Source organism: Vipera berus (genome assembly GCF_964194415.1).
Source record: "Vipera berus genome assembly, chromosome: 1".
Taxonomy (NCBI): domain Eukaryota; kingdom Metazoa; phylum Chordata; class Lepidosauria; order Squamata; family Viperidae; genus Vipera; species Vipera berus.
The window spans coordinates 96,857,485-96,882,673 of NC_138202.1; the positions used below are offsets into that span (position 1 = coordinate 96,857,485).

General features: G+C 36.6%; 1 protein-coding gene across 1 annotated transcript in view; it reads left to right on the forward strand.

Moving 5' to 3' along the window:
* SPON1 (spondin 1) overlaps nt 1-25,189 on the forward strand; it is a 365,804-nt gene that overhangs the window by 202,047 nt on the left and 138,568 nt on the right. The window lies entirely within an intron of this gene.

Consider the following 25,189-nt stretch of genomic DNA (forward strand, 5'->3'; position numbering starts at 1 on the left):
TATCAGAGTCATTCCAAAATCCATTTGCAAGGTGATAGTATAAATAGGCACTTGGGAATTGGGTTTTTTCCCTTGGGCTTGCACTTAATGGTATTTAAGCTGCTAACCCAGCACTACGAATTACATTGAATGCTTATGGACTAAACATTAAATGCCGTGAACACTTTAGGGAAATAATTTGGACTGCCTTCCAAAGCATTTTTCCAACTGCTTACATCATTACAGCTTGCCTTCCTGGTGTGGCTAGAATTAAATTCAGGCAGCTTTTCTATCATTAAACTTTTTTTTCAAGAGGTTATAAATATTGTTGTTATGGTTCACTACAAGTAAAAAATGTAGTACATAGTGTTTCAACCTAGGACCCCATGCTTTTTATAATTACAAAAAGGGAACTTTTGGAGAATTCAGAAGGGAACACCCACTGTTTTCTTTTTTTAAAAAAAAATCCACATATTTACCTGCTTAAATGGTCCTCAAACATGGAATTTAAAGTGGGAAATAAATCCCTCAACATGTGTAGTGCTTGCAGTATAATAACTCCATCTCACATTTCATCATGCAATAATAAATGATTTATATTTATCCCATTGTTTTATTGTGCTGCACTTAGAGGATGGGAAAAGATTAGTGGATTCTGCTAGGCTAGAACCTGTGAGTCTATTGAGATGTTGATTTTGTACAATAAGCCAGGAACAGAAGTACAACTGTGACATTATATCAAATAAAGTGCCATGTCTTCATTGCAATCTCATTAAACTCCATCTGGATGAGAATGGGTGGGCTTTTTAATTAGTCTTTCTTGGCATGGTTTCCTTCTCCTCGCCTGCTCATCTTCATTTTAACTGCTTGCCTCCTGAGCAATATTTGTAATATAGAGTCTCCTTTTTTCCTCCTTCCTTCAGGAAGATGCAATTTCTCCTTGCTTCAGAGCAATGGGAACTAGAGAAGACAATGCTTTAAAAATATGGTGTGGGACCCTTAGAAAAAGGATTAGACTTCCACTAAAGTTTTTAGGCACATGTAGGTGGAGAAAATGCAACAGTGCAAAGGGTTTTTGGTCACCATTTCATCCAAGATCTGAAGAATCTCTTGAGTAATTGACTGTTGATTTATTCTGGGAATGAGAGAGGTCACAGATGAGCACCCATGGAAGAGAAGGAGCAAATAATGGAATAGATATAATTGTGTTATCATGCAAGTGTCATTACTTATGCAATTGTGTCAGATGTTGGGATATAAGTACCCTAATTATGTATCACTGAACATATCATTTTGGATTTCTTGTTACAGTGGTAGCCATAAAGAAAACAATGTACTATAGTATGTACTAATGTAACATAATAAATGCCTGTATATCTCTCATTCTCCCCCTCTTTTTATATGCATAGATATTATGCATATGTGTATTTCCATACCAGCACCATATAAAGATGAATTCAAGTATCAGATAAAGATTCTAGAGATACAGGCTAATATGACGGCAGGAATCAAATCAGATTCCTAATAATCTGATTCTTTTTTTAAAAAAATGGATGGGAAGAGAACCAGAACAACAATCTGTCCTTGAAAATTTTTTACTGGAGTTCCCTTCTTGCTTCTATACTGCCCCAAATTAAATGTCCCTCAAAAATCAAATGATTTTTTTTATTTATTTTCCAGAATAAAAACAGGACTGCTTTTTTCTGAGCTTAGAATTTTTCTTTGGTAAAGACCCAGGTTCTTTCCATATTTTAATGTCACAGAATAAAATTAATATCTGACACACTGTTAACATTCTTTTGTGTTGCAGTCAAGTGTTTTTATGCTTTAAAACTTAATAAGAAGCAGACGTAAAGCTTAGGAAAAGACATAAAAAGCATTAAAACAGCTTTCAAATTTGGTGATAAAACTAACACTAAAATGGATGCTACTTACTGAATGTATGATTAGTGATGGGTGAATTATTTTCAACTCAATTAAGAACTGGTCTGGCATATATGAGCTTCCAGAAATAATTATTAGAAAAAGCTTATCTATTTTGAAAGATTTTCAAAAGCTGCCACAATCCTTTTGTCCTCCATAATTTTCACAACATCTGAAATGTACTGTAGTTGCCCCCTTTTCAAAACAAAAAAAGTAGACAATACAAGAGCAGTTTACATGACAATGTAGATGAGTATCAATAAAAAAAAAACTTTTTGCAAGGAAGATTTTCTTTTTCCCAAAGAGAAGAGATCATCATCAGACAAATGTATTCTTTCCAATAGTCAGAAGAACAAGATCCAGAATTGGAATAGGCCCTTCATCAAAGTATGAGGATCATAATAAACCTCTTTGATAAGAGGCTTACAGAAGTACTAGTAATAAAGACATTTTTAATTACCCATTGCAACACTATGATTTTTTTTCCCAGTACATATTTTTCTCAAAGTCTTTATCCTGCAGTGAATTGAATTGGAGGATTGGAAAAAGAGGTTTGATGCATAATAGACAGAAATAGACATCAGATTTTTCCCCCTTTTATATAGTGCTTTTGGATATATCTTCAGATATTCTAATAACTGGAATACCCCAGACTCTAAAGGGCCTACTTTGTTGAAAATGCAACCTTGACTAAAAAAGAGATCAAGCACTGAAAAATGATAGCAACTTCAGCCTCAAACAAAAGTTTGGATTAAACTGTACTATTAAAAATTCCATATGACACATTCCAATAACAGCATCAAAAATACTATTAGGGAAAAGCAACTTAAGTATATAAACCATAAAACGCCTATTTGAAACCTTGCACTAGAAGTACCACAGTTTTGTTTGAAAAGTTTCATATTTATCAGACTGTGATAGCAGGACCCCATCTCTCATGCTCACCAATCTAATTCATCCTACTAGCAGCATTATAAGCAGAGGCTATAAGTAGCTTCTATGTTGGACTTAAGATATTTAAATCCATCTTATATATTTTATTTTATTTATTTTTATTTTATTTAGATTTATATACCGCCCTTTCCCGAAGGACTCAGGGCGGTTTACAGGGCATTTAAAAAACAGTCAATACAAACGTTAAAACAAATTAAAAGAGATTAAATAGAACCCTGAGAAAATTAAAACCCAGTTAAAATTAAAATTAAAAATATTCTCAGCCTGGGCCAGAGAGCTTGAAGAGCCAGGTCTTCAGGTCCCGGCGGAATGAACGGAGGTTGGGGGCAGTCCTCAGCTCCACTGGCAGCTGGTTCCACAGGGCAGGCGCACCCACTGAGAAGGCCCTACCCCTGGGTGTTACCCGCCGGCAGTCTTTAACCGGCGGCACCCTGAGGAGACCCTCCCTGTGGGAGCGCACTGGACGAAGGGAACGTGTTGCTGGCAGCAGGTGTTCCCTCAAATATCCCGGACCCTCGCCATTTAGGGCTTTATAGGTCATCACCAGCACCTTGAATCTCACCCGAAGGGCAACTGGAAGCCAATGCAGCTCGCGGAGTAGAGGTGTTACATGGGAGTATCGGGAGACCCCCATCACGACTCGCGCGGCCGCATTCTGCACCAGTTGAAGCCTCCGGGTGGTCCTCAAGGGCAGGCCCATGTAGAGAGCGTTGCAGTAGTCTAAACGGGAGGTCACGAGCGCATGAGTAACTGTGCGTAGGGCATCTCGGTCCAGGTAGGGTCGCAACTGGCGCACCAGGCGAACCTGGGCAAAAGCCCCCCTGGTCACAGCTCCTATATGGTCTTCAAAAGTGAGCTGCGAATCCAGGAGGACGCCCAAGTTGCGAGCCCTATCAACGGGGGGTAACACCTCACCCCCCATCGTTAGAGATGGAATAGTCTGGTTGACCCGAGATGCCGGTATGCACAGCCACTCAGTCTTGGCAGGATTGAGACGAAGCCTGTTTCTCCCCATCCAGACCCGGACCGCTTCCAGGCAATGGGACATCACGGCGAGGGCATCGCTGGGTTGGTTTGGGGTGGAGAAAAAAAGTTGGGTATCATCAGCGTACTGATGATACCCCACCCCAAAACCACGAATGATCTCGCCCAGCGGCTTCATATAGATGTTGAACAGGAGGGACAAGAGAACCCTATATAGTATGTCACTGTTTATATGATACACTGGAAGAGGGAACAGCTGCTCTTGCTGTGTACATACTTTATAAATCTTGCACAATTTCATGTGAAAATATAAAATATCTTTTTAAATTGAATTGCATGGTTCTGTAGTTTTGTGGATATTACAGCTTGTTTTACTCTTTGTAGCACCATAGACAGATCAATATTTTTTTCTCATTCTCTCATTCTTAACCTGTCACAAGTGCAACTGTCTTGGTCATTCTCCCATTTGTATTGTCCATTTCCACAAAGAAATATTAAATGGAGTAAATGGTGATGTTTTGTTTGCTGCATTTCATTATATTGGTGTTAATATCAAAAGCTAACTTTCATAATCATAATAGCCACCAGCAGCAATCACATTTTATCTCTTTCAGCCCAGATGGTCACCATAAATTTGCTTAATTACTGAAAATTCTCAGCCATCTATTCTCAGCTGCAAACTCCCTGTTACCATCCACAATTAAAAAAAACAGCCCTCTGTTGTTTTTTTAAATGACTCAAATAAAGATCAGCTTAAATAATTTTGTTGACACTTCTTGCAGCTGTTTTTACTCACTGTTGCCTGCTTTACGCCATTATCTTGTTAGATTTTATATGTCATAATTCAGAGCCAACAAAACATTGCCAACATCTTTATCAATCATCTGTCTTCATTTCTGTTCAGCCCCAATGTAATTGCTCTCTCTCTCTCTCTCTCTCCATTTCATTTTCTTTTTTTAACAGCACGGAGCCAAGGAAAAACATATTTACAAAATGTTTAATTATTATTGAAATATTTTTGTTTTTGCTTCTTCCCATGCTGTGCCTGTCCCGGTGTTTATCTCAAAGCAGCTGACATTACAGAAAACATTTGTGTATTGGAACTAAAGCTTGTACTCATGCCATAAGCCATGTAGAAGAAATGTGGCATCCCACTTTACATTGCATCCATCCATTTTGCATTACATAGAGGTATTGGCTCAGCATCAAACATGCAAGAGGGAAAGAGCCATATCTGTAATACAAATGTGTGTTTAAGTAGAAGCCACCTCTCCTATGTTCATTCAGGCTTATTCCCATCTAACAGTCATTGGATTGCAACCTTTTTCCTGTTCCATTTTCTTATCACCATATTCTGTTCAACCACTAGCATTATAAATTAATCCTTATCCATCTTTATAATATATGAGGCTTCATAGAGTTGTTGCTTAGGTTACCCTTTAGTTGATCTTCCATTGCAGGACTGGTTTAAGGGAATGTAGCTGCAAATAGAGAGACCCTAAGCAGGGTGACAAGTACATGCAGGTTGTGAGTAAATGGAAGCAAGAGGAAATTGTGGGCATGGAAGCAAAGAGGTTCACCCACAAGCTATCGCTATTTCTTAACAACTGATAGATTGGGCTGGTTGGGTCATTCTCTTAAACAAGTTTTTCCTCTCTGGCATGCTCTATATCAGGGGTGTCAAACTGCTGGCCCGTTGGGCCAGTTGCCTCATACAGAGGCCATGCCTACTCTAGCTCTGACAATACAAAAAAAGTTGTGATATGTCACGACACATCAATGACATGACGAATTTGACACCCATGCTCTATATGGTACTATTCTGTCCTTGGATTGTATCCAGGGCTTTTTTTCTCATAAAACGCTCAGAACGGATTTCCGGCACCTTTTTTGGATGGAACCTTGTAGGGTAGGCAAGGCGGGTTGTATGACATGTGTGAGTTCCGGCACCTTTTTCTTTTACAAAAAAAGCACTGATCGTATCTAAATGCAAAAAGTTATTTCCACTATACCTTCCTTCTCCTCCTCTATCTTATCTTGCAAAACTCTTCGACTATGTGTTGGAGGCCTCACATTTCTCAATCTTTCTTGTACCAAAAGTAAATAAAATGCTGTGTGTTTAGTAGGGCTCTTGTATTTCAGTGGCTCCTCAATTGCCTAATGTCAATACCTCTTGGCCGATATTCCCAGTTTTCCAGGAATGATGGAAAAGAAGCGTGTTAGGCTATGGTGGCAAAATGGAACTAGTACCACCTTTTCTGACTAATAAATTTTACTGAAATGTATACATTTTCATGAGTTGCAGCTCATTTCATCAGTTCTGTGTGTTGTGGATAGATTAATGTGGATTTAAATTGAGGTGAGGCAGTGAGGGGGAAAGAGAGGCAGACAGCTTGGTTATGCCAATGCAGGTTCCATGAAACAGTAATTACAAGTATCTTATAAATTAGCAGTTGTAATTGATTAAAAACACAGTGTTCTTTTTGATGTACTTGAGCTATTCAACTTCTGTTCAGCTCCTGTGGTTGTTTGTGTGCAACCAGTGTGATTGTCCAGCATGGGTTGTAGGTTTTTAATAATGCGTTTGAGTAGTTGGAGCTGTGAGCTGTAGGTGACAATCATCAGTATTTTTGTTGTCTGTTTTTAAAATAGGTCCTCCCTGGGGATTGATCCTGCTCTATTGATTTGTCTATTGATTTTGTAGGGTGGGTAGTTCAATCTTTTACATGCTTAGTTTAGTTTTAACAGTTGAGCATCTCTGACAAGTGGCTATATACAGTAGATTTAATAGTGTGGTCTGAGTAAAGTGTTGTACATAGAAAGCTATAATGTACACAGTTTGGCTAAGTTTGATCATTATTAATTGCATTTTTATTTTTGTTCATTGATTTCTAACATTTCAGTCACTAGGTAGACTACTATGAGTGTAATAAGTAATAGGATCTTGTAGAATTCATTCATGAGAATTCCTTTCTCCTTCCTCACTCCTGTAATTCCATCACTTTTGTGTTTTCAATCTATTCATAATAGATAGAATCTGTGCTCTGTGAATTGGATTGTGAGAAATAAGGCAGAATTGTTGATACCATGTGATATATGAAAGAAATACACTTTCTAAAAAATCAGTAAACCCTTTAAAATGGATGCTGCAACAGTTATGTGTGTTATGTGTAGGTTCAAGAGACCACTTTACTATCCCATCTGTTTTAAAAAGTCTTATATGTCTTGTGTAGCAATGCAATATATCACATTAAAGTGAAGAACAACTATTGATACCTTATGCATCTGTTTTCTAGTATTGCCTAACCAAAGTTACTGTTTATCTATTTTGTTGTGTTTTTCATTATTTTATTCAGAACTGTTTTTGCATAATTCATGGAATTAAAACAAAAGAAAAGTATGCAACTGAAGGATTACAGTTTTGGAAAACTGTGAAGTCTAAAAAAGTTCAAATGATGGGGGGATTTCATAATAGGAGAAACTACAGAAAATAGGGGGGAAAACTTGAAATTGATTATAAGGTAGTTTTGCCAGCTTTGCCATTATTAAGTATGTAGTAGCTTTAAACATTAATCATATTTTTGGGGAAATGACTAGAGGTGTTGACTCAGTGGATTTATCAGAACTGGCATCATTAGAATTTATACTTGATGGTTGCAATCCTATGTGACAATTTCTATCTACATCAATTGCATATTACTTTTGTAAATCAGATAGGTATCCTAAAGTAAATATCTGAATCTGTAAAACGATGAAACTTTCGCATTTGTCTACTTTAACAGAAGTAATCCAAGCTAAATATATGTTCATACAAAAATATTTTGGAGGTTTTTTTTTCAGTTTCTCTGGATTTGTTTTCATAAAGCATCTTCTTCAGTGTTGATGCTCCTCATCCCTTCTATTTCTTTGTTTTAAAGCTGATTATTACATGTATAATAAAATATAGCATTATGATAATTATTGCTGCATGTCTACAAGCAACAACCATTGAGCCCAGGTAGGTGGCAACACTCAGTTGGTTTTGGCTGATCTCAGACAACCTAAGCAAGGTTGGGTTTGGCCAGAAGAACGCCAGAGATCCCAAGAGAATGGCATCAGTGTGCCCAATTGCTCACCAGAAAAGCTCAAATTGAGAGGTTTTTACCTTTAACCCTTCGGTACAGCCATTTCCTATAAAATTTTTTGCCACATGCTGCTGCATATTGTACCATTTTTTTAATAGCTCTTTTCTGTAATATATATTTTTACCCTCACATTAATGGATCTCCTTTAGCAGATCTCCAGTTCAACAAAGAACTTTTCTGTCCAGGCATTCTACTGAAATAGTGGGCAAATTTGTGGCACCTGAAGAAGTACAGATGTGATGACTGAGTTTGCATTAATTTCAAACTTCATTTGACAACAGTAGCAGGGCTTTGTATTCAATGTATAATGGTGACATTATGCAAATTATACCAATGATATAATGTGAGTATCATTGTGCAAATGATGCATATTGACAGAAATTATTACTTTCTTCTTTAATGGACGGTTGAGAATAAGGGACTGTCCATACCATTAGTCTATTAAAGCAAGCTTGTTTTTCTGTGTTCATATAGTGACAATAACCATGCCTTTAGACTGCAGCTTGATAACACTTCTTTTGTAAAAACTTCTTTCTTAGAATAAAGTCATGTGGTCCCCTCCAGTATGACTGATATAAGAAAATACATACTGTATGACATTTGTAAGAATTTGTGCAGATCTTCCTCTCCTCTCCTCTCCTCTCCTCTCCTCTCCTCTCCTCTCCTCTCCTCTCCTCTCCTCTCCTCTCCTCTCCTCTCCTCTTCTCTCTCTCTCCTCTCCTCTCCTCTCCTCTTCTCTCTCTCCTCTCCTCTCTCCTCTCTCTCTCATAATGTTAAGTAGAATAAAATGTTAGTTTATCTCTAGATGGAACCCAGTTTGAGAATCAGTTGATCAAGGATTCAAAAAGGTCGTTGAATGATTATCTATGATTGCTTTGAAAGAAAGAGCAGATTGTAATCTGAGTGTGCTTTTGCAAAGCTTGGGTAGCAGATCCTTTATTTCAACCATGTCATCTCCTTGAATAACTGCATTTCTGTTCATTGTGTTCTCATCACCTTCAGTTCTTTTTCTTGTGCTGTGGTTTACATGAAACAGCTCTCAATGGTGATAATAAAGGTACATGGTAGCCCTGTGAATATTTAGCTTGAAACCAAGTCATTAAGTTCCAACTCTTTAATCTCTATTATATAGTTGACATTCTGCAGCAAGAGGCAATATTTGTGGCTGAGTTATTATTTATTACATAGATATTAATATCTCAAGATCATCTCACACTTAGGACCTTTCTCAAAGAAGTCTCCTCCTCTTAGGGGGATGCACATCAGGTGTATTGCAGCTGTAGGAATGCTAGTGACATGCAGTCATTTCTACAGAGAATTTTTTTAAAAAATGAATGTTTATATTACCAATGCATGACTATGTGAAACAAAGAAATAGAGATAAATGATGATAGACACGAATGGAAATGCTTGTTTTCCTTTAAAAATTACAAGAATTATTCTGCCCTGATTAGTCACTTGATATTCATTGACACACTCAGAGTGCATTCATTTAACAGGGATGATACAGGTTTCTAGAACAGAGAAGACATGTGAAATGTCCAGTAAGAAGAACATAACAATGGGAAGTTTGGAAGATAGATACCTTTTTCACTAAAGCTATTTGTCCAAGCAGCTTGAAAGATCTACTATAATAAATAGTTTGAATGGAAAAATCTGAAACCAAAGGTATAAGTGTCAGAAGTGAGACAAAATTCCTTTATAATTAAAATAGAAACAAAAAGCAATAAAATGAAAGACAAATAAAACATTAATGAATGGGAAATGAAATCAGTGAGGCATTATAAAGTGGAAAATGTGATGAGTTATCACACAGTGCTGGAGTCACCTTCAGAAACCTCCATTTTCAAGCTCACATACATATAACCATAGGCTATTTTTTGGAAAACTGTTGCAGGTCTAAATAAGGATTGATTTCAATGTTTTAAACAGAAAACTAAAGAAAAGTGCTATGCTACCAAATATGCTGTATATTAGCAATTAAACATTGTCTTTTATCGGTGAAGTATTATTGGAACTCCAGTGAGAAATCAAAGCATAAGCAAAACAGTTTGGACTGCCATATGATTTTGAGCATCCCATGCTGCCAATTCATTTTCCTACAATTCATTGCACAAAATATCTCTAAATCAGTTTATTAAGGCATAGTTATAAATAGGTGATAACAATTCAAAGCTGGAACAAGGTGAGAAAACATGTTGTAAAGAACAAGTAGAAATTAACTCTAGCCATTTCAGAATATCAAGAAAAATACTAATTGACTGGGAATATTGTTCAGTGTAAAATTCACACACATAAAGGTGTAATTTTTGCAGTTTAATGGAAAATATATTGGCTCTAGATAAAAAGTAAATCAAAGATCATTAAAGAACCATGCGCATCCCTTCTTAAGCAAATGTATTTATTTATGAACAACTCAGGATTTGTAAGTGTTTCATTTACAGTGGTAAATGACTCAACCTGTTATTGTCATATTACATTAAGCTGATATGATCTTAGAACATAAATGAAATTGCTATATAAAATTCAATTGCATATATCCCTAGCCATGACATGCCCTACATTTGATATCATTGCTAAGTGGTATGCAAAGAATCAATGCAAGTTTATTGAATGTGATGCGTGGAGAATGTAAGCATTGATTTTTTCTCACCAGATCCTATAAACAAACTTTTATTGATTAAATTTTGTACATGTAAAATAGACCTTGCCTTTACCGAAACATAATTTTTCATTGGAAAGTGTTTAGAATGGTTCTTGTCATTGTGTATGAAATAGATACTGTGTTATATTAATTCTAGCAACATAAAATTAATATATTTAGGCCTCCAGCTGAAATTACTAAGGAGCTCATTTTATTTATTTCCATATTCAACTGAATAGCTGTATACAAAATAAAGAAGGTAACAAAAAACAATAATCGCCGTTAGATATATGGAAAAAATAGCAAGAATATGCACAAGGGAATCTAGTGTTATGGCCTACTTCACTTTTTTGGGATCATTAAAGTTTGCAAAGCAAAGCAAAACAAAAACCATCCCACTCTCCTTATATTAGTAACATTTTTTTAATCTGCATAATGATGCAAAGTCATAGATTCATCCAAATAAAGTAAAAGTAATTTGTTTCTTGAAGTAAAAAGAGTAGAATGAATTCTAATACAGTGAATTATTCTCACTTTCTTTTCCAAAATTTAATAACTATTAACTATTAAACTATTAACTATTAAAAATAATGTTTGAATTGAGAAAGTTCTGCAGTGACATAAAAAGCTTGCTATAACTTTGCCCTCTTTCCATCACACCTCCGGAAACCAAGCAGATTGAAAGATTATTTTGAACAGAAGGAAATGAATGAATCAGTGCTCACTAATCTCTGTTTTTGCCTTACAAGAAACCAAAATTCCAGGATGAAGGTTCATAAAATTGCAGCCAATTGTATCCATCTGTCAATAAAACAGTTATTATTTGCAAGGTAAATATCCCTTTTTTTTTTTGCAGAGTTCCATCTCCATGTGATTAGGGCTTGGAAACTTGGGTTTCTCAAACTTGGTGTTTTGAAATTCCCAGGAACAGGTCTAGGAAGATCCATGACTGGGATCTGGAAGAAAATAAAGATGTTTATTAATAGTTCATACAACTTTGAATTCCACCAATGAAACTGTTCATGCTTAGCAAATGATGCCAAATGTGGATCACTCAAGACAAACCAGAGAAGTGGTATCCCATGATTTTAAGAAAGGGATCCGGAGGATGCCATATTTGATGAAGGTTGGAATAATCTGTCTTCTTCTCCCTCTACACCAGACATGTCAAACACAAGGCCCGGGGGCCGGATCCGGCCCGCGAAGTGGTTTCATGTGGCCCGCGAAGCCATCCTGGAAACAGTGAGGGAATGGCCCCCACTGCCTTGGCCCTAGCCCAGAGATCCTCCTTCTGCCAGAGACCCTCAGATCTGTCCCACTCCTGCCCAGGCCCCCATAGGCACCCTTGATGCGAACGATATAAAGCTGGCCATGCCCACCCAGTAGGCCATACGCGCTCTAGCCACGTCCACCCAGTAGGCCACGCCCACCCTGGCCATACCCACCTGGCCCCCTGAGGGCAACCGCAATGCTGATGCGGCCCTCAATGAAACTGAGTTTGACACCCCTGCTCTACACTAATCTTGTCCAAATTCCTGGAAGTTTTATTCAAAAAACTTGGGCCAGTTTGGGCAGTTTCTACAGCAGTGGAAAATGTTAGCCTATATAATGTATTCTTGGTTTACAAAGAAGCTCAGCATCATCAGCTTTCCATCATTTCTGGAAAACTCAGAGATATGATATATAAATATAACTAGGTGGCTAAAGGCTCCCTGACACCTTTTCCCCAAACAAGTTGTGCTTTTTTGACAGGCCTGAAACTTCCATTCTTTTCAAGCTTACCTGAAAATGAGCTCTGAACAGGTTTTGCATCTCAGTCCACAATGCATAGCATTGAATGACACACTCTAGATTGTAAAGGTTCAATAATGGCAGGGATTTGCTTTGGAGGAACAATGAGGAAAAGAGTACATGGAACTTGATTTAAAAAAAAAACAACTGTTTTTTTCCAACATCATTTAAGATAAGAGGTACATTAGTGCTTTAAATAGAATAAACAGACAGGTTCTTAAGAAATCAAATGTAAGTGTGCCAAATGCAAAGAAAATCATAGCTCTGCTTGATAGGGGTTTCTTTTGTCTTTTGGTTTTTTTTAAAAAAATAGCAAAAGCTAGCACTATAAAATAATAAAAGCCGAGCCAGGGACATGGTTCTACAAGGTGGAAATAAGTAACCCCATTGATTTGGCACAATGACTTCACAATGCATTAGCTATAATTGTGGAGTTGAAACCACAGCTCGCCTGGCATATAAGTCTTTGAAACGGGTACGTGCTTTTGTGCATGTCTCTGGCTTCATGTACTACTCTGTGGGTTTTACCTGTAACTGCACCAGCAGGATATTTTCTCACGCCAAAGATGAATGCAGCTTTTTGTACCAGCCCAGCAGGATTTGGCCTACCTTTCTCATGCCATTATACAGAAAGGGAGCATGCATCCATTATAAATATTTGAAACTTGAACCTACTGTGAGGGAAACCGCTCGAGTCAGAAGGAGGCTCGGCTTTAAACTGCAATATCTTGATAAGCAAGCACAATTTGTGAAACTCTTCAGCCCCTTCAAAACAGATGAAAGGTCTTTTCCATTCTTTCCCTTACTTTCCCCTTTCAATGTCTCACTCTGTTTGGTTCTTTAAAAAAACACAACCTGTTTTCAGAATGGCCCTGCTGTCAAATTCATCCCGGCGATGATCTTTGAAAAAGTTTTCAACTTGCAAACGTAGGTCGAGAGGAAGGAATCAACTTATTCACCTTCTCCCACTTTTTCTTCCGGAGAAATACTATTCCAAGCATCGTTTAAATCGGAGAAGTGTGACGCTGCAAAAAATATCTGGTACAGAGAAGAGAGACTTGCATAACTAAGCAGGAATCAAGGCGATAATTGCATGAGGGAGGAGCTGCTCTGAAAGAGCACTTAGCTCCCATTAAATATACTCCAACTTTGATATAAAGCTAATTAAGGTTTTATAGATACCTACCCAAAGCTTCGCTGGTGCAGGTAGAAGACAAAATATGGCTGAGAATGCTAAATGTTGGCAGCATTATGCAGAAGAGTCTCCCAGAGTCATCTTAAAGGGGAGATGGGCGGCTTAAAATTTAATTAATAAATAAAAAGGACATACTGTACATTTTCAGGCTTGTCTTATTGAGGTCAGATATTCCAGAGGGTTTGATAAAAAATATTATGGTGCCTCCCTAAACCAAAAGAAAACTCGAAAGTTTGGCAGGAAAAGGAGAAAATTGTTCAGCTGGAGTGACTTGTTTACTTGTTTATTCCTAAGTGAATCCACTTACTCTCAGGAGGCTGATGAAAAATGCAAGATGTTTGGAGCCTCCCTACCTTTTGCTTTCTGTTTTGTAACAGAAGCAGCCTCAGGCCCCCGCAGCTCCCCCCCCCCAAAAAAAAAACAGCAGTTCTGGGAAAACAAATTTGCTCAGGCTATGTAAAAATTAGTTGGCTGCAATGCATTGACCCAGTTTCTCAACATTTCCTACCGCCAAACTTTGCTGTTAGGAAGCCTTGATAAAATGTAAATAGGAGAGAAAGCATGGAAACCTAGTATTGGCCACTTAGCAGATTGAATCTGATTTATAGATTAACAGTAATATGAAAGGAAGGTGAAAATTGAAATTCTGTCCTCAATGCAGCCTTCTTTCTTAGCTAAATGTTTGAAAAGAGTGGGTGATTGGGATTATTTTCATAATTTGAGTGTGTCTCTTGTCTTACCCTTTTTGTGCAAATATATGGAGGGAGCTCAGCAAAATTGTTTATTTTATTTATTAAATTTGTTTGCCGCCCATCTCATTTCGAAGCAATACTTTTAAGCCATGAAAAAAATAAAGTGAAGGCATAATTCAAGCATTTACCTTTAGCTTCCCTGTAAGAAAACCTCTCCACATGATCAACATGGAAATGTGTTTCTTCAGCCCAGGAGTTCACTTTGTAGCTTGAAGTAGCCTGGGTACACAGACTGTTTGTGGGACTGACTGGAATGGTAGGATTTGAGTTTCAAGGTATGACAGGATATCCATCTCCCTTGCTTGAATACTGCTCAGTTTAAATTCATTCTAGGGTTGCTACACAGCTCAAACAAATGTAAACTTTACATATCTGTAATCTTTTTCCCCACAAGGTTTTTATTGTTTTTTAATTAACTACAAACCACAATTACAGCAGGAAATGGAAGAACACATCAGCAGAGCCTTCCCTTTATACAAATGCTCTTAAAGAGACACAGACCCTGCTGAGTCATTCCCATCATTACATCTTACATCTTACATTATATAAGCTGGTTAGTACTTAAATCATTACCTTGACAAGGACCACCTGTATCTTCCATGTATCTGGGTGGGTTGCTATTCTGGAGGACAGGCCTGTGACAGAAAAGTCTCAATTCCTTGGTCTCACAAGCTTTTAATTGAAGGCACCAGTTCTTGGGATTGATAACCAAGAAAAATTAGATTAGTCTCAACCGTGACACTGTTCTTTTATATGCTCAGAATAACAAGCAAACAAATATTTGGGATGGGGTACTGTGGAAGCCTGCAGGATAAAAGTTCTGCATGTTTCTTTAGGTACTTTGAGTCTGGAAACTGAAACTGTATGTGTACATTTGTCTATGTGGCCACACATACCTGTGTTTTCTAATGAACACCCTTGGATTCTCTACAACAAAAGATTTCTCATAAAGTACCCTGAATTGGATAAGATGTGAATTAGGTACATTTGTTTCCATTTTTATTCTCTTAAATATTGATAAAAAAATTAAAAAAGAATTAACCCTACAGCATAAGATTTCATTGTATTAGTGATATTTTCTGTGCTCAGAAATATGTTTGTTATTAGCATATTATAGTCTCTCTATGCACTTATGGGGGTGAGGATGGTTGATAAACATTTAGAAATCTAGAGAAATATTCAACATTTAAAGTATGAATCTGATAAAGCTAGGTGTGATATAGAAAGCTATATTATTGAGAGCATATTCAATTGCAAACTCATATTCATCATTGTGCTGTATGAAAAACAGCATATTAGCCTTCACGTCCAAAGACAATCAAGGCAACCTATCCAAAATAGCATACAAATGGTAGCAGAGAGTAAAAGTGAATCAAGGACAATTGACAAATGGCACTAACAGAAATATAAAAGTTTATATTTTCTCCAGCGTTTATCAGTATCACCATCTGTATAGATAACTGAAAGAGAAGAAAAGATGAAAATGATCTGAAGGAACTTGGTTCTCAGGCAAAGCAATACCTCCAATTTGAAATATTTTAAGCCAGTGTGGACATTCACCAGTTTTGCAACTGCATTTAGGAAGGAAATAGTAGGGCTATGTATAATGGATTTGCTCCTTCACTGTGTTACAATCAATCAATTTTGCTTTCTGTTACATCTATCTTGTGGGGGAAATGCATCACAATTGCGACCTCTAGTCATGGAGGACTTAAAATGTTATGAGGAGGGGTTTTTTTTAATCATTGTTGCTGTCCTTTTCATCATAAAATTACCCGGCAGTCCTATTCATACCTACATAAGAATAAGTCAAATTGAATTCAAATGAAATTTGCTTTTCGCTGAAGAAAATTGCTGCCTTAGTATTATATATCAGATTGTGGATGTGCCCAATTTGCTTCTAAAGAAGAAAGGAGCCCCACTGTTTCCCCACTGCGAGTATTATTTGGATATTTATTTGAGGTCCAGTAACAATCCATGCACTGTATTCATCCAAGCTTATACATTAGCAGTACAAAGAGTTTTAATAAAAATAAAAGATAGATCTTTGGTATGACTGTAACAGTCCATTGTCTGAGGATATGTTTGTTTTGAATTAAAGGAGATTAATCAATAAAGCATTTTTAAAGAGTTATTTTTCAAAATATAACACAGTCAACCCTCCCTCTCCTCCTACCTAAATCTCTTACTGGAACAACAAATTGCTCAGTGTATCCCCTTCCTTTTAAGTAACTGGAGATAGTAAATGAAGTTTACAAATTGTTTGCAAAAGCTTGAGAATAAAAGTACGAAACTCATGAATAGCTAGTATACAAATTATTATAAAAAGTAATGTATGTTCTTCCTTGATTGTTTATTTGATTGATTGGTTGTGTGCCGTCAAGTCAGTGTTGCCTCTTAGATACTACATAGCTAGAGTAAAAAATAGGAGAGACAGCATGTCTCTTCAGAGGGATGCACCTGGCTGACCTTGTCTGGGGTGGCAATCTAAACAGGTTTGGACCTGATCAATACTTGGTTGGGAGATATTCATGGCACATCAGGCTGGAAAATTCAAGTTTAATTTGAAGCTGATTACCTTGTTAGTATCTTGTAGAGATGTGTATATAATTCTTTAATATGAACTTATTTCGTCTTCCAAGTGTCACGTCTAATAATTTAATGAGAAAATGACTGTTTTCTTCAAATGGAATAAATAGCTAAAGAAAATCCATGCTATTCAGTGTCTTAACATTGGGCTGTAATCATTTAGATTACTTGTGTAATGATGTATAAATTCATTATTTTTTATGCATGATGAGACATTGATGCATGTACCCTTACTTCCAGAGCTTAGACCAGGTATGTCCAAACTTGACAAGTTTAAGACCTTTGGACTTCATTTGGTAAAATAGTATCTGGAGACCCCACCCTCAAGTCTAGGGAAGAATTAGAATTAGAAGGTCACACTTGTCACTGGTTTACATATCAACAAATGAAGGAAAGATTTAAACTAGACAAAAAAGGCCATGGTTTTGAATTTGCTAAAAATGAATTGGAAATCCTACTATGTGGTAGTGATGATCATATAATTACCAAGGTCCATAAAACATTATTAAAATTGAATGTAGAAAATGAACATGTAAAACACTGTATGATCCAGTGGGCAAGGAATTTTGGGTATAATGTGATGTCTGAACAATGGGAGAATATGTGGATAAAAAGGCTTAAAATTCACATTAAATTATAACCTAAAAGAATTTTTTTACAAAATGATGTATCACTGTTTTTTAACACCAGATAAGTCACCTAGAATGTATAAAGGTATTTCAAATGAATGTTGGAGATTGTACATGTAAAGAAGGGACTTTTATCATTTATGGTGGGCATAAGTCAAAGAAATATTGGAGTAGGATTCATATATTAATGCAGAAAATTCTTAAAGTGAACATAAAGATTAAACTAGAAACTTTCCTTCTGGGTCTAATGGAAAGAGAATTGGGGGGAAAATTGCAACTCTTATTTTATACATGGTGATGGCAGCAAGATAGCTCTATGCACAAAAGTGGAAAGATGCCTCGATTCCTACCATGTATGAATGGTTACAAAAGCTGATGGAATCAGCAGAGATGGGTAAATTGATTGTGCTAATAAAAGAAAAGAATATAAGTACTTTTGTTTCTACTTGGAAACCACTTCTGGACTTTGTGCTTGAGGTGGAAAAAAATGATATTATGATTTTGGGTTTTACTGATTAGACTGATTTGCCGATACCGAAATGGCTAGTGCATACTACTATAGAAATGTAAAAAGTTGACATTGGATTTTAATGTCTGATTTTACTGCAACAGAGAGAATCAGAAGTCAATGCCTTTTGTTTCTTCCCCTCCCTTTCTTCACACCTTTTTTGTTTTCCCTTTTTCTATTTTGTCCCCTACCATTTGCTTTTGTATTTTCACATTTTATGTTATAAATGAATAAAACTAATTTTAAAAAAGACCTATGGACTTCAATTTCCAGAATTCCCCAGCCAGCATGGCTGGCCTAGACAGATTTGTACTTGCACAGAAGCTAACTTTGTAAAGCCTTGGTGGAGCAGTGGGCTAATGCCTCCTTAAGTAACACCAGCTGCCTGCAATTAGTGCAGGTTCGAGTCCCACCAGGCTCAAGGTTGACTCAGCCTTCCATCCTTCCGAGGTAGGTAAAATGAGGACCCAGATTATTGGGGGCAATAAGCTGACTTTGTAAAAATGCTGCTGGGGGGGTGTCGAAAGCCCTAATAAGCAGGCATATACATAGAATGAAGGCTATTGCTAAGCACATTGATTTGTGCTTTAGATTGTAAGCCGCCCTGAGTCTTTGGAGAAGGGCGGGATATAAATGGGATTAAAAAAAAAGTTCATTTGCATGGAGCCAGAGTCGTCAACAGGGTTGGGGGAAAGATCAAGTGGGAGAAGTAGCAAATTTGCTTCATGACATCATCATGTCAATCCCATGACTGAATCCAATATCAAGATGCAAGTATGAGAAGCAGGAATTCACATTGTTACATTATAATGTACTCTGTGTTCCATCATTCTGTCAATAAAAGTTTTCTTATTAATATTCAGTCATAACTAAGCTGTTTATATCCTGTCACAAAAGAACATACAGTTTTAAAACACTTCTACAAACAATTTTATCTGTCTGATAATGCAGAGGCTCTCTATATTTTTGCTGTTTTGTTTTTTGTTTCTGCGCTGTAAAATTCTATCATTTCCTATATTTTCCTATATACTTGGAAAATCCTCCTTGTTTTCCCCTCTCTAGGATTATTAAACAATGTCATTCTTGGCAAGAGATATGCTGCAAAACTTCAGTCTTCAAACTACAAAACAGAAACTGCAATGTGTATATTGGGAAGTGAGAGCTATGAAATATATTTGTTGAAATATGTGCAAAACTGAACATTAGCTATTATCCCTCCACACCTTTCCCCTCTTGCACTGATGAAGAAATCAGTTTCATTGATGTTTCAATGTATATAGCCAGCCATACCAACAGGCTGAAGAACAGCTTTTATCCATGGGCTGTTAGGCTCTTGAACGGGAAATAATTTTATAATTTTACGTGTGACTGACTTGCAAGGCCGGTGTGTTGTGCAATTAGCTCACATGGTGTAACAAGATGGAGGGTTTGTTGTCACTGTGAGTTGTTGGGGGGGCACGAAGGGAGGCTCAGCCAATCTCAATGTATACATGGTTGTACTTTGACAATAAAAGGTTCATAAAAGGTTCATAAAAAAGTATATTCAATCTGTAAAAAAAATCTTTTGATATTTGTAGTTTTTCAAACGTTGCATTCTAGTTTCTCCAGTTTTTCAGAAAAGATTATGTGGAAATGAAAGAAAAAGAAATTACTGGAAACTTGATTACGGGAAACTTGAGAAACTAGAAGAAATGGAAATATGTTTCCTCTATAAATCTGGGTGCACTCTTTTGATCAAGTGATGCCCAAAGCAAATACCAAATTAGATAAAATCTCTCCGTTCTACCTATCTAGATAGTCTACCTATCTCCTGCCCAGTAGTTACTTCATTGAAAATGTTTGATCTATATCTAAACTCTATTAAAAATTATTAAATGTATTATGGAAACTGGATATGTTTTTAAAAATATACACCAACAGCTGACTATTAAAAAGGAGAATTTACCAGTTCATTATACCAGTAGAATAATTTTCTTCATACTAGTACCAATTTTCTTCATACTAGTCCCCATCCCTGGGCTATGGCCTATTCAGAACTGGGCTATGCTTGCTGGCCCGTTGCTCACACAACCCCGGTTCCCTTCCTCCCCCCCCCCCGCACAAAGCTGGGCCACCAAGCCACAAAGGTTGGGGATCGCTGTACTAGTGGACCAAGTTTACCAGTTCTACATACCACATGTGAAAAGTCCTAAAAGAGATATCCTGTCTATGTGTACTACCAAGACATTCCTCTTTTTGTTTAAGACATGGTCCTGAATCTTCCTTTTTACACATGGATATTCAAATTCAGATTCTTCTGTTATGTGGCCAAAAAAGTCACCTTTGAAAAAATATGGCTGGTAAAGCCTGTGATGAGACTATTTCTCAATCTTACTCTGTGTCTGCCTCTGTGTGTGCGCGTGCGTGCGCATGCACTTGCGTGTGTGCATGTGTGTTTGAAGAACCTGTCTTTGAAATCTAGGCTTAATATGAAAACAAGGTATTTTTACAGTGCCAGGAAACCCGCAGGATGATCGTGCGTTTCATGCATAAGCTGAGGATTCTTAAAGGAACAGCAGCTTGTTGGCCACAACTTTTTATTCCTATTGTAGCACTTTGCCATAACATATTTAGTGAAAGACATATCACTTTAAGGCTGTAATGATATCGATGAAGCCTGTTGTTTCAGGGAGTCTAACCATTTCTAACTATGGCAAATTGCAGTGCTTTTCTGTGGTGAAAAAAAGAGGACTAAAAATGGGCCTAAGATTGCTTGGTCTCCTTTCAGAAACATTTTTGCTTCCTTTTATTTAAACAGAACAGAATCCTTTCTAAACAGTGGAAGTTTTGTGATTTTTTTTTTCCTTTGCCCTACAATATTATATATACATTTCTGGGATTCAATAAAAATGTAACAATTTGAATAAAAATGCAAAACAAAAATGGAGGATAGTATTCTGGGCACCAATCACTTTAAAGAACTTCATTCTTACCTGTAATAAATCTTCAAAATATCCATTTAAATATTATTAGCATTCTTTTGATTTTGAGAATTATGGCTTTAGGTATACTGCAACTTTACTATTCACTTTTAAAAGCAACTAAATACCCATTAGGACATTTGTGTAAGATAGTTTAGTCATCTGAAATTGCTTTCTTGTCTCACTTTCAAGCTTTTGACAGCATTATTTGAATATGAATTCAATTTTGGAGAGACACTAGGCATGTTAATTGTGTTTATAGGTGTAAAGGGAGAAGAAGCAAAATAATAATATGTTTAACATCTAACTGTGCAAGGCTCACTTTTCTAATCACTGGTTTTCAATACCACAACACAGATATTCACGACAGTGTTGATTTACAGGAGCACATTACCTAAATGTAAGCGTCTGGAACTAGTGTAAGAAGTAGGGTGGTTTAGTAATTCAGGTGTTGGATGGGGACTGGGAAAACCTAGTTTCTAATCTATTTCCAGCCACTATGTTATTAGCTCCTTGATTGGGATATTGTTTACTTTTTGATTGTTGGTCTAATGCTAATCTTGGTGTTAATCTCTGCTCATCTGAGTTTTGATTGCAGGTGAGGAGGCATTTTGATCATTTTGTTTCATTTTTGACTTTTTGATTGTCTCTTGAATGATGTTGCTTATCTCTATGTGCCTGTTGATGGCTGATTTGTCTGAGTGCCAGGCTTCCACGAATTATCTATTGTTCTCTATTGTTGACTCCAGGATAGTCACAACTTCACAAGTAGAAACTATGGTTAAGTGTATCCATGTGTTGTGAAATTAAGGAGTTTTTATTGTGTCTTGTGTCTTGTGGTTGCTGGTTGTGTTCATGGATGCACTTTGCTACAAAACAACCAAGATCAGAGAGCACCAAGAACCCTACAGTTCACCCCTGAAATACAATATTCTCTTCTATCAGTTCAATCTATATAGCAGGGATGCTCTTGTAGAAACATTAGAAGGAGACAGCATGCCATTTTGAGCTCCCAAACACATTAAATAAATGAATTCACAAGGAATTATTCTATACTTAGCAGGAAAGCCGAATGTTTAGAGGAAAATCTCTCATGGCATTCAGGAAGACCAATGTCCAAGTAAGAACATGTAGGGCTGCAGTTTTAACTGGCCGAAATTAGGAGCTTTTGTAAAAGTAGTTTTTAGTCTAATTGATAGTTGACATCGGGCCACTGCAAATCTTTCCCTAGAATGATGCAGCATTTTTGAAAGATAAATATTCAGGTGTTCCACATAAACATGGAAATAGAAATAAAATTGCCAAGTCAATTAGGTTTTCATATGTGCAATCAATTCATATATAAGTTTATATTTATGGAACTAGCATATATATATTTACCTGGAAATAAGAACAGACAAATAAGTCCCAAGTTCACATGTATTTGGTGTATAGTTTTCTAAAATCAAGATATCACATACCAATTTGTCATTACTTTAACATCCAGTTTTATTCAAACACATGTTTTATTTTTCAAATTTGTTTGCCTCCCCTCCTTCAAAACTGTTTTCCATTGCTTCAGTTCTTTGTAATGATGTGGAAATATTTTGAGTCACGCTTTTCATCACAATTTTTGAAGAAGTGCATATTTCAAGGGCAACTATGTTCTGACACATATTACAGTAATCCAGTTTGCTTAAAACAAACATTCCCTGTTGAATATTCCAGTGGAGCTCACTAGGGAGATGTTGCAAAGTTTAAAGACATATGTCTGTTTATTAGTATTAACAGTAATAACAAAAACAGCAATAACAATACAGCATTAGTAATAACAATAAAAGTAGCAATAACAAAAAAATTATTAGCAGTAACTGAATGCTACCTTTGCTCTACATATGAAAAAAACCTCAAAGCATTTAAAACCCCATATTAAAAGTTTTGCATCAATTAAAAATGAACAAAAATAAGCTACTCAACAAGACTGAATTACAAACTGAATTTAGGAGTAAAAAGAATTCTTTTAAAAAGAATTTCCAGGACAATTGTGCTGTTAAAAGGTGTTTTTTTTAATTACATTTATATCCCGCCCTTCTCCAAAGACTCAGGGCAGCTTACAAGCTTAGCAGTAGCTAAGTGGTGATGCTTTGGTGATGTTTCCTCAAGATAACCCCAATACAACAAACTGGGAATATGGTAGCTACCTGTATTCCATGCACAGAAACAGGAGATTGAGATTTACTTTAGGTACAAGTTTGCTTGTCTTTCTAGGGAGAAAAAAAAAGCTTCCCCTTTTGTCACTGTGACATTTTGTCTATGATCAATAAATAAATGCTGGCTATGCTAATAATCTAGATCTTTTCTGACCTTTCAAAGAAAAATAAATGCAGACAGAGTAGAAGAGCAAACTTTTGAAGAAGATGAAGTGAAGTAAACACAATCTATTCATTGTAGCATTACTGATTATTAAACTATAATGCTGGCTCTAATTATGCAAGAACAGAAGATAGTCTGGGTCGCTATAATCAGATTTGGCACACTAGAAACCATGGCAGAGAGTGAATATAGCAGCTCTAAAATTCAGTAAAAAAAAGTCTTGTCATGGCATTTGTGTGATTCAAATAAACATGATTTGTAATGAAGGTGGTCACAGACTGCTATAGTTTTCTGCAGTAATGAAAATGTAAATCAAGATGATGGACAAGGTACAACGTCACTGATCATATTCTGTAGTTCATTGAGAAAGGTAATATTCCAAAGGATCGTTTAGAAAGAGTTCATAATTTGCTTTTGGATCATTTAGCAGTGATTTGTTTATTCATAGGTCGCTTCTGGCAGATATTTCATATCATCTGGCTATCCTAAACAGGGATACTTCTCAGTGGACAAAGTTAGGTATAAGTCACAAAATGAGGAAACATTGGACCATCTCCACACATCAATAATTGGTAATTCAACATTGGTAATCCTGAAATGTGGCTCCTTGATCAAAATTAATGGAGAAAAGGTTTTTAATTTCCACTTGAAATGGAGACGATTTCATTGACAGCAAGGGGAGAGAATTTGGTAGTTACGACAAGATTAAGCAATAATGACACAGAGAAAAATGAGGAAGAGTCAAGGTCAGCCAGAAAGAAATGTCTATTAAATAGATTAAAGAAGAATGAACATTTTAAAGTGTTTTCAGAGAAAGGAGAAAATTAGGCTATAAGGAAAGAAAGACCCCTTAATTGGATAACGAAGTATGAAGAGTCATACAAAAGACTTTATAAACTAAAATGAGAAAAAAACTACAACTCCCATTTTTCTTTGCCAGGACAGTCATGGCTTCTGTTTGATACAGAGATCTGATGCTCCATCCCGTATCCTTTCACTTTTAAGGCTTTGTGATTCCATTCATTTTGATATATCTTTGCAAAATATACGAAAGGCAGTAAGACATAAAATATGTATGGACAAAAGAAATGGATTAACCCTGGCTGAACCACCACTATGAAAAGGGGGAAAAAAACCTTCTCTTTATACCATTAAGATGGGAAGTGAAGGACTGCTTTCTTTAATGGCTTATTCTCAGATTATGCCTTCTGTCAGAAAGTGATGTGCTCAGAAAGTGATGCTATCCCATAAATATTGAGGCAAATATTAGGGAATACAGGATCAAGATCCTGGTGGCTCTTGATTCTAGAAATAGAGTAGGAGAGAATAAAAGCCAGCATGATAACAATTTTGGAAAGTTGGTAGAAGGTTTAAGTTAGAAGTTGAGACTAAAACATATAAGGAACGGCTGCTGGAATTGGGTATGTCTAGTTTAATGAGAAGGATGAGGGGTGACATGATAGCAGTGTTCCAATATCTCAGGGGCTGCCACAAAAAAGAGGGAGTCAAGCTATTCTCGAAAGCGCCCAAAGCCAGGACAAGAAACAACAGATGGAAACTAATCAAGGAGAGAAGCAACCTAGAACTAAGGAGAAACTTCCTGATAGAACAATTAACCAGTGGAACAACCTGCCTCCAGAAGTTGTGAATGCTCCAACACTGGAAGTTTTTAAGAAGAGACAGGACAGCCATTTGTCCAAAATGTTATAGGGTTTCCTTCCTGAGCAGGGGGTTGGACTAGATGACTTCCTAGGTCCCTTTCAACTTTTATCATTATTATTATTATCATTATATAACTTTTATTC